This window comes from Microcaecilia unicolor, chromosome 3 (genome assembly GCF_901765095.1).
Source record: "Microcaecilia unicolor chromosome 3, aMicUni1.1, whole genome shotgun sequence".
Lineage (NCBI taxonomy): Eukaryota > Metazoa > Chordata > Amphibia > Gymnophiona > Siphonopidae > Microcaecilia > Microcaecilia unicolor.
This window is the reverse complement of record NC_044033.1, coordinates 251007961-251018982: the sequence shown is the minus strand read 5'-3', so window position 1 is coordinate 251018982 and position 11022 is coordinate 251007961.

The window sequence follows — 11022 nt, the reverse complement described above, 5'->3', positions numbered from 1 at the left end:
TAGAACTTGAGGGTTCAGGAGATGGACACAGGGATACAGCCTTTGACCTCTAGGACTGGAAGGCTCAGGAGATGGACACAGGGATACGGAACCTGTCACCTCTAGGACTGGAGGGTTCAGGGGATGGACACAGGGATACAGAGCCTTTGACCTCTAGGACTGGAGGGTTCAGGGGGTGGACACAGGGATACGGAACCTGTCACCTCTAGGACTGGAGGGTTCAGGGGATGGACACAGGGATACAGAGCCTGTTGCCTCTAGGACTTGAGGGCTCAGGAGATGGACACAGGGATACAGACCTTGTCACCTCTAGGACTGGAAGGTTCAGGGGATGGAGACAGACACAGTCTGTCACCTCTAGGACTGAAGGGTTCAGGAGATGGACACAGGGATACAGCCTTTGACCTCTAGGATTGGAAGGCTCAGGAGATGGACACAGGGATACAGAGCCTGTCACCTCTAAGACTGGAGGGCTCAAGATGTGTTTTTTTTTATTTTGTTTCTTAAGGAAGGGAAAATGGCAACTGTGGGTAAATGTTATGTTTTTATTATCTTGCTAACGTATCTACATCCTGTTTTTTACCTCACTTCACAGTGCATTGTGGGATTTGTAGTCTCTGATTCTACCTATCGAAATTGGTGCTGTCGGTCTGACAGCTCATCATGATGTAGCTGTCAGACATCCAGGACTGGTTTGAAATGTCTCTATTGGAAGTACATAATTTTGGCAATTTTGGTTTTTATTCTGATTGTGTCTGCTGTCTATACACATCTTTCCCCAGATCACTGTCCGCACCTATTCAGACCTTGGGAGCAACAGGACACACATACATGCAGACACTTGCAGAAACACATGTAAATATGTGTATATTTGTCTGTGTACACACTCCCACGCATGTCTTCAGACTGCCGTATTGCCTAAATCAACAGCTGAACCAGTCTTGGTGGTACTGCATTTGCCAGGAGGAAAATATTATTCCCACTTACGGAGGGGAATCGGGACTACGACTCCATGCATGCATCGGGGTCAGGTCAGGACTGGATCCACCTTTGCCAGTTTTGATTATTCCAAGGTGGCCACAGACACAGATGGGCAGGCACATGGGTCTGCTCCATCTAGGGACCTGCACAGAAGCATCTGCTCCAAAAATGGGCACAGATGCACATCACCACACAGAAATGAAGGGAACACATTTGATACCCATGTAGAACACAGACAAATAGAATTAGGGGAGTGCCGCCCGAGCCCCCAACGTCTACCCCGGGCCAATTATAATGAGGGGGGTGCATCTCCCCAGTTCTTAATGAAACCTTCCCAGGGAGAAGGGTGGGAGGGAGGGAATGAATGGAAAACCTGATTGGATGCCCCACAGCCAATCAAAAGCCTTGTGATGCTGCCCAATGGCAGGCCCCCAGCATCATGTCTAACACAGGCACAAGCTTACCCTGGCTTGTATTTGTGGACTAGAAATAAAAAAAGGGGGGGGGGGTAATTTCAGTTGTTATTTTCTTTTTAAATGCAGGCACTTCGTTTGGGGGTGGGCTCATTTCTGGGCTTCCTTCTGTTTTTGTAAATGAGGAACAATTCTTGCAGAGGGGTAAAAGGGTTGTTTGGTATTTTTTTTTTGTTTTTTTTCTAAGGTTCATTTTTTAAATGGGAAGTAGAGGGAAAGAACATTTCCCCCCCAAAATTAGTCTTAATAAATAGAAAGAAAAAAATAAATCAAGCTAAGACCCCTCCCCCTAAAAAAAAAAGCAACATCTCAAAAGGATTAAAAGATATGCATACCCAGAAGAGGTGAGGGAGAGAGGGGAAACGCCACCCCCCCCCCCCTCCAGAGAAACAGCAACAGACTCTCCGGTTTCTTAATTGTGAATGACAATTAAAAATATCTATTTTTTTGCATGGATGGAAACTCCCTTTGGAATATCAAAGGTTCCTATTTTGTATTTTTGCGGATTCTGAATTTTCTACAGAAAAGAAAGGTAAGACGGATTTAATTCTATTACATATATATATATATTTTCAGGATAATGTTCCTCTTTCATGGTATGGCTTAAAATCTGAAAGGATTATCCAGGGGGCTTTGTTATCTCCCCCTCCCCAGCTGGTATGCATTTGATTTTCCTTGCAAAACTAGTGTCTAATGGATTGATGGGGAGGGGGGGATAATAAATATGTTGCTATGCTTTGTTAACTGTTGCTATCTTAGTAAAGCATATTCTGGTGTGTTACGATGCGTGTGTGTGTGTGTACGTTGTGGTAGCTGGGATGGGGAGAGAAGACAGTGTGCCTGGAATGTATAATGCAACCCTTCCTGGGGGAAGGAGAGCATCTGTTCCCCAGTAGGGTGAAGTGGGGGGGGGGGGGGGGGACTGTGTTTTGGGGACCATGTCCTAGATCTGTACCTATGCAGCATAATGTTTTTAGTGGGGGGGGGGGGGGGAGCATGCAGCTGTCAGAATTTGGACTGTTTTCCATTGTGGTTTGATTTTTTTTTTTTTTTAATGGGGGGGAGCATAATGGATTTGACAGTGTTGCCAGCCCGTGTGGTACGTGTATTTATGTGTGTGCGTGTTTGTGTAGCTGTGCAACTATGCAGTTTCTTGTACGGGTCTTGCATACAGAGAAGGGACTAGAGAAAATGAATTGGAGGGGGGGAGAGAGACAGCAGGGTCGGGGAGGGCAGATTTTGCATTTCATGGTTGCTGTGGAAACAGGAGAGGCTGCCTTGGTCGCATTCTGCAAAAGATGAGGATGGTGGGGGGGGGGGGGGAGAGGGAGACAGCCATGAGAAGGCGAACAGAGGGGCTGAGGAAGAGATGGATGGAAAGAAAAAGGGACAGGGCAGAGGAGGATAGAATGGGAAGAAAGAGGGGGTAGGAGAATAAACAGAAGCTCAGGATGGACTTGATCCCTCATCCCAAAAACTCGTGGAATATAGTCTGACAGATCCTCTGTATCTTTCCCTCCCTTCTTTCTATATGTCTCCCACATCCCTCCGCTGGGCTCTCTCAACCTGCACTCCTCTCTCTCCCATCGCCTTTCCCCTTTCTGAATTGTCCTTTCCTCTCTCCCCCTCTTCCTATGTGACTATCCCCCTCTTTCCCCATTTCCCTCCCTCTCTCCCCCTCTTCTCATTTCTCTATCTCTCCCGCTTCCTGTGTGTCTCCCTTTCCTTTTGGTTTCACTCACCCTCTCCTTACTTCCTGTGTGTCTCCCCTTCCTTCTTCTCTTTCCCTCCCTCTTTTCTCTTCCTGTGTGTCTCCCTATTTCCCCTGTCTATCACCCTTCCTCTCTCCCTCGCTTTCCTTCCCCATTCCTGTATGTCTCCCTCTCTTTCCCTCCCTCTCTTTCCTATTTCCCTCCCTCTCTCCTTCTTGTGTGTTTCCCTTTCCTTCCTTCCTTCCTTCCTCTATTTCTCTCCCTCTCTCCGCCTTCCTATGTGTCTCCCTTTCTTTCCTCCTTTTCCCTCCCTCTCTCCTCTTTCTGCCTTCCTCCCTCCCTCCCGTCTCCTTTCTATGTCTCCCACCACTTCCTTCCTTCCTGTCTCCCTCCCTCTCTCATCCCTTTTCTCTTGCTCCCCCTCCTCTCTTCCCATTTTTCTCTCTCTCCCACTTTCCATTGTTTCCCTCCATTTTCCTTCATTCTTATATGTGTCTGTTCCCTCCCCTATCCAACCTCCTGGGTTTTCACTCTCTGTACCTTCTAATGACTTGTTCTAATTTCAACAGTTGTAGATGTGGTACTTAATGTTTTTAAATATGTTTATTTTGTAAATGTTAAACTAATGTCTTGCTTCTCTCCCATTCCCCTTTCCACCATGCCTTGTGCTATGACTACCCCAAACATGGCCGCTTCTGATCAGTGACCACCCAGTGGACACAGGGCAGCTTCAATAATAATTTGGAAGCTACTTAACAGTGGATGTTTTATGAGAGCCACCCAAAAGCTGTCTGAGGGTCTCTCCTCACGTTCATCCTCCCCTGACAGGGGGGGGCTACGCCCATCAGCTACCTACCAGCACTGTCCTATCAATGTTGAAGTTAGAGGAGATGTACAGCTCAAATTTTGCCCCATTTTGTCCCTAGTCCTCTACTCCAGAGGTGGCAGTGAAGATTAATAAGAAATCTTTAGGCAGCACCATCCTACTTACAGACCTTCATGTCTGTAGAGTAACATGTTTGGGACAGGCGGTTGGTGGGGTCTTGAGTGGGTATCTATAGATCTGGGAGAGGCAGGTTGGGGGGGGGGGGGTTTGATAACAGATCTAGAAGGGCAGGTTAGAGGGTGTGGTTTGGGTAACAGGCCCAGGAGAGGCTAAAAGGCTTGGGAGGAAAGGACTGGTTGAGGACCAGGTCACTATATTTGTAAGGTCTGGGAAGGATGGACTACGTGTATAAGATAAGCATTAATTATTACCCAGCTCTCAAAAACTTATAACATGGATAAGAAAGCGGGGAATTGTCTCCGGGTTATTTGGAGGAGATACACCTTGATACAGCACTAGTTGCGAAACGTGAATTCATGTCGGTATGATATCTCCGAGATGAATGAGCAGTTCTATTAAAGTATTTTGAAGAAGGAGTCCATAGCGACGCTACATATTAAAGCTAAGTGCTTATGTTTAAGTAAAAGAAAAAATATGATAAAAAAAGTTGGTTTAAGTGATATTAAATTTTGTGGATCAAATGAGGAATACCTGCCCACCATGAAAGTGCCTGGCTCACAATACTAGCCTGTATGGTGGTGACAGGGGAATCTGAAGGATCCTATACAATGTGATAAATACCTTTGAATGCAAAAGAAGCTATTGAAATTTTTGAGAGCTGGGTAATAATTTGTGATGTACAATGATACCCCCTCTACTGAAACAGTGATACCATATTTTGTGCATTGTAAGATAAGCATTAGGCATGTGTCACACTCACACAAAACACAGCAGCGAGATTGATATTTAAAAAGTTGAAATATGATAGAGCAACCCCACTTCTCATAATGCTACATTGGCTCCCAATCAAGGCCAGACTATTTTTCAAAACCAGCACAATCATCTTCAAAATACTCTTTGGCATGTCACCAGACTACATGCTAGACTTGATCTAACTATCACCAAGAAATGCACACCCAGGAACCAGAGGTTACCGGCGGGATTTAGCTACCTGGGCTCAAAATGGTGGCACTCAATTCCCATAGTCATAAGAAGTATCACGAACTACCTCCAGTTCAGAAAAGACCTAAAGATCTACCTCTTCAAGAAATTCTGAGTAAAATATGCACTAATCATTCTGGAACAACAATACGCAACACAACCTCTAATTGTAACGCATCTTTTCATTTATTTTTATTTGCTGCATTTGTATCCCACATTTTCCCACCTAATTGCAGGCTCAATGTGGCTTACATTGTTCCATCATGGCGATCGCCATTCCAGAGTGAGAGATACAAGTGGTATTACATAAAGATCATGAGTGACATAGTAGATTAATCAAACAAGTATAAAGAGATCACAATTCGGGATAAGAGAAAGTAGTATTGCATTAAAGTTCATATGATGGGTCTTTGCGGTATGCCTTGTTGAAGAAGCAGGTCTTCAGTGATTTCCGAAAGTTGGTTAAGTCGCGCATTTGTTTCACGACAAGTGGTATGCATCCAGCTTTTCCTACATAAACACGCAGTTATGGAATGCACTGTGTTAATTTGTATTTTAGTCCTTTGCAGCTGGGGAAATGGAGATTCAGGAATGTGCATGCCGATCTTTTAGTGTTCCTGGGTGGTAAGTCTATGAGGTCTGACATGTAGACCAGGGCCTCTCCATAAATGATTTTATGAACCAGGGTGCAGACTTTGAATGTAGTACGTTCTTTGAGTGGAAGCCAGTGTAGGCACTTTCGTATTTTGTTTTACCAAATATGAGTCTGGCTGCAGTGTTTTGGGCTGTTTGAAGGTTCTTGATGATTTGTTCTTTAAATCCAGCATAGAGCGCATTGCAGTAGTCTAGGTGACTTAGCACCATTGATTGTACCAGGCTGCGAAATATTTCCCTAGGGAAGAAAGGTTTTACTCTTTTGAGTTTCCACATTGATTGGAACATTTTCTTTGTTGTATTCTTCACGTGGCTTTCAAGTGTGAGATTTCAGTCAGAGAGATTCCAAGATGGCGACTGAGCAGGATGTGGGAGAGGAACGCTCTTCTTAAGAATCTAAAAACATACCTTTTCCTCAATAAGAACTAAAACCAAGAGAAAACTCGAGAATTACAATTATACCATCTAATTAAATAAAAAAGAAAATTAACTGACAAATCTTCTAAAAAGAATAGTCTTCAGAGACTTCCGAAAACTATCATAACTATTCAGATCTTCTAATTTCAAAGCCAAAGAATTCCAAATCTTAGGCGCTTGAGATATCATCTACTGCTTAAATAGGACAACTTTCATCTCCTTGGGAGAGGGAACTGCGGAAGTAGTGTCTACCTTATTGCAGATTTTGGTATCAACTGCAAAGATGCAAACCTTCCCAGACAGCCCTTCAGCAATACCCCTTCAAAAATGTTAAAACAAACCGTCTCAAGAACCAAACCTTGTGGCACACACCGGTAACATCCTTTTCCTCAGAATGAGCTCCATTTACTACTACCTTCTGTCGCCTTCCACTCACCCAGTTCCCTAACCCAGTCAGTCACTTTAGGGCTCATACTGAGGGCACACAGTTTATTTATTAGTCATCTATGCGGAACCGTGTCAAATGCTTTGCTAAAATCTAAATAACCAAATCTAGCAGTCTCCCTCGATCCAACTCTCTGGTCATCCAGTCAAAGAAATTAATTAGATTTGTCTGACAAGGCCTCTAGTGAAACCATATTGTCTTGGGTCCTATAACCCACTGGATTCCAAAAACTTTACTATTTTCTGTTTTAAAAGTGTTTCTATTAATTTACTTACTACAGAAATCAGACTTACCGGCCTGTAGTTCCCAACCTCGTCCTTCCGCTTTTGTGGTGAAGGACCACATCTGCTCTTCTCCAGTCCTCCGGGACCACTCCCAACTCTAGAGAAGCAATGAAAAGGTCAGCCAGTGGAACTGCTAGAACTTCCCTAAGTTTCTTCAATACCCTTGGACATATGCCATCTGGTCCCATCGCTTTGTCCATCTTTAGTTCAGCCAGCTCCTCACGAACAGAGTGCTCTAAAATTCTTTCAGGGGACAACCACCCCTCCACTCCTATTTATGTTTGCCTTCTGCAGTGCTGCTCCTGGCCCTTTATCTATGAACACAGAACAAATATTTGTTAAACAATTCCACCTTATCTTTATCAGCTTCTACATATTCCTTCCCTTCACCTTGGAGTCTCACAGTGCCACGTTTGTACTTCCTCCTATCACTAACATATCAAAAAAAATGTCCTGTCCCCCCATTTTACTATATTGGCTATTTTTTTTTGTCCTTTTGCATCTTTGCTTTCCTGACTACTTTATCAGCTTCTCTTAGCTTTTCCAGATATTGTCTTCTATCTTCCTCTCTCTGTGATCTCTTGTACTTTATAAAGGCTGACCTCTTTTTCCTTCCCTTTTGAGCCGCTTTTGAGAACCAAAGCCACCTCCTTTTCCTCCTACTTTTATTTACTTTCTTTACAAAAAGTTTGTTGCCCTTACAGTAGCTCCTTTCAGTTTTGCCCACTGCTTTCCAACTTCTTTCAGATGTTCCCATCTAAACAGTAATTCCTTGAGGGAATCCCCATCTGAATAAAGTTAGTTTGTTTTGTTTTTTTAATCTACAACCTTCACTTTTGAGTGAACCCTATCCACACTTATCTTAATATGAAACCATAAGTACATAAGTATTGCGACACTGGGACAGACCAAAGGTCCATCAAGCCCAGCATCCTGTTTCCAACAGTGGCCAATCCAGGTCACAAATACCTGACAAGATCATCAGAAAAGCTCAATACATTTTATGCTGCTTATCCCAGAAATAAGCAGTGGAATTTCCCCAAGTCCATTTTAATAATGGTCTATGGACTTTTCCTTTAGAAAGCCAGCCAAACCTTTTTTAAGCCCCGCTAAGCTAACCGCTTTTACTACATTCCCTGGCAATGAATTCCAGAGTTTAATTACACGTTGAGTGAAGAAATATTTTTTCCAATTTGTTTTAAATTTACTACTTTCTAGCTTCATTGGGTGCCCCCTAGTCCTAGTATTTTTGGAAAGAGTAAATAAGCGATCCACATCTGGCATCCAGTGATCACTGGATGCCAGATGATCGCCTGCTATAACATCAGAAATACTCTCCCCATTAGCAAACACTAGGTCCAATATGACCCCATCCCACATGGGTTCCATTACCAACTGCTTCTTCTGTCTGTGAAGGAGGCTTGTATATCACACCAATGTAAATACATTTGTCATTCCCTTTTTCCAGATGTACTGTCCTTAACCTGTAGATCCTGCAGTTGAATGGCTTTAATGTTGTCTTCCCTGACCAGATTATAGTCTGGTATAACTATATCCCAGTCATGGTTCTCTGTAAAACCATGTCTTCTGTGATCACCACTAAATCCAGATCAGCCTCTTCCATCACAGCCTCAAGATCTGAAACCTTATTTCCCATACTTCAGACATTAGTATATACTGCTTTCCAGATGTTACTTCACTCACCTGGGGACTTGGATCAGCCTGACCCAACCATTCTAGTTTAAAGCCCTCTTCAGTAGGTTAGACACTTCTTCCCTTCTTTGATAGATGGACGCCATCTCTGCTAAGCAGCCCTTGGAAAAGCATCCCATGGTCCAGGAAACCAAAATGCTCTTGACGACACCATTTGCAAAGCCACATAATTCATCTCCAGAGTGTAGCTTTTCTGCATTAGCTTTTACCCTCGACAGAGAAGACTGACGTGAACACCATTTGCACACCTACACCTATTTGCTTCACCTTTTCTCTCAAAGCCCATGCCCTCTCTCCAGAATCAGGCCAAGGGTATTTACCCCCTAGCGCTCTTCAGCTGTGGGACCCACCCCCCAGGGTGGCTCATGATCCTACCCCACCCTACTGTCCAGCTTCACCTCTTCCTTTCCTCGATCAACCCCCATGTCCATAATCTCAACTTTACTTACATAAACTCCCAGTTATCCAGCACCTCATCTTCCCTTCCCTAGCCCCCACCCTGTCCAGTACCTCCCCTTCAGATTCCTACCCCTCCCGGGTGGCCAGTATCTCCCTCTCACCTTCCCACTGCCCCTTCTCTCTCATCTCCTTTAGCTGTCCAACATCTCACCTCCACTTCTGTACACCCATCCCATGCCTAACATCTCCCTTCTCTTTCCTCCGCCCAGGCCGAGACTACAAAAACTTAGCATGGCGTGGAGCCATGCGCATAGGCCTGTGCTCATACACTGCTACACCCTGTCCCCCCACTGATGGAAGGGGTGGACTGCAGCAGGGCCTGTTCTTGGGCTTGTATTGAAAGACCCCACACTGCTGACAGCAACACTAAAGTGCTTCTCACCTGCCATGCCAAAGCAGTACTGCTGCATCCCCAACCCCACCCTAGGCAGACACCTAATCCATCTAGAGGCAAATTGAGCTCTGTGTCCATCCACACCAACTACTAATCTCTACAATCCCTTCCTCTCCCTCAGAGATCCTTTGTACATAGAAACATAGAAAATGACACAGATAAAGACTAGACGGCCTATCCAGTCTGTCCATCTACACCAACTACTAATCTCTACAATCCCTTCCTCTCCCTCAGAGATCCTCTGTACATAGAAACATAGAAAATGACACAGATAAAGACCAAATGTCCAGTCTATCCATCCACAACTACTAATCTCTATCTGTATCATTTTCAACGTTTCTATGTACAGAGGATCTCTGAGGGAAAGGAAGGGACTGTAAAGACCATACGACCTATCCAGTCTGTCCATCCTCACCAACTACTAATCTCTACTATCCCTTGTTCTCCCTCAGAAATCCTCTGTTTGTCCCAAGCTTTGTTGAATTCGGATACAGTCCCTTGTCTCCACCACCTCCTCTGGGAGGTCATTCCAAACAACCATCACACTTTCTATAAAGAAATATTTCTTCGGATTGCCCCTGAATCTCCAGGCTTTCAACCTCATCCTAAGAACCCAGAATCCAGAGATTCCCTTTAATTTAAAAAGACTACTACTACTACTACTATTTAACATTTCTAAAGCGCTACTAGGGTTACGCAGCACTGTACAATTTAACATAGAGGGACAGTCCCTGCTCAAAGAGCTTACAATCTAAAAGAAAAGTGAACAGACCTACCTGTCTGCTGTGCAGAGCTGCCAAGTTACTCATCCCAGGAAGGAGACTTTTTGGCCAGTCCTTGTTTTAAACTTACCTCCCAAAGCACTGTGGTATTTGTAGTTCATGATTCTATCCATTGAAACAGTACATGCACAATGAGGTTGGCAGAACTTCAGAACTAGCCAAAAGGTTTGCCTCCTAGAATGGGTCACTTGACAGCTCTGCCTATGCATTTATATCACAGAACTATTTAAATGTCTCTCTTTAAATGTATGCTATAAAGATTATGCATCTCTTTGTGACAGTTTTGGGAGGGTTAGTGTTGGTATGATTAAAATTGCCGAGTTTTGATTAGAAATGTAAAAGAAAGGGAAATGGGACAATATACTGCCTTTCTGAGGTCTTTGCAACTGCATTCAAAGCAGTTTACATATATTCAGGTACTTATTTTTGTATCAGGGGCAATGGAGGGTTATGTGACTTGCCCAGAGTCACAAGGAGCTGCAGTAGGAATTGAACTCAGTTCCCCAGGCTCACAGTCCACTGCACTAACCACTAAGCTACTAATCCACAGAAGAGACTGAGAGTTTGAAAATTAATTGGGAGAGGGGAAAGGGAGTCACAAGGATGAAGGATTATCTAGAGTGTTAATATCCTGGCTCTGGCCTTCATTCTGGGGGTTTTATAGAAAATGTGTGGGTTCACTAGGTTTGCTGGAGGCAGCGTGTGAGGTCTTGTGGATTTT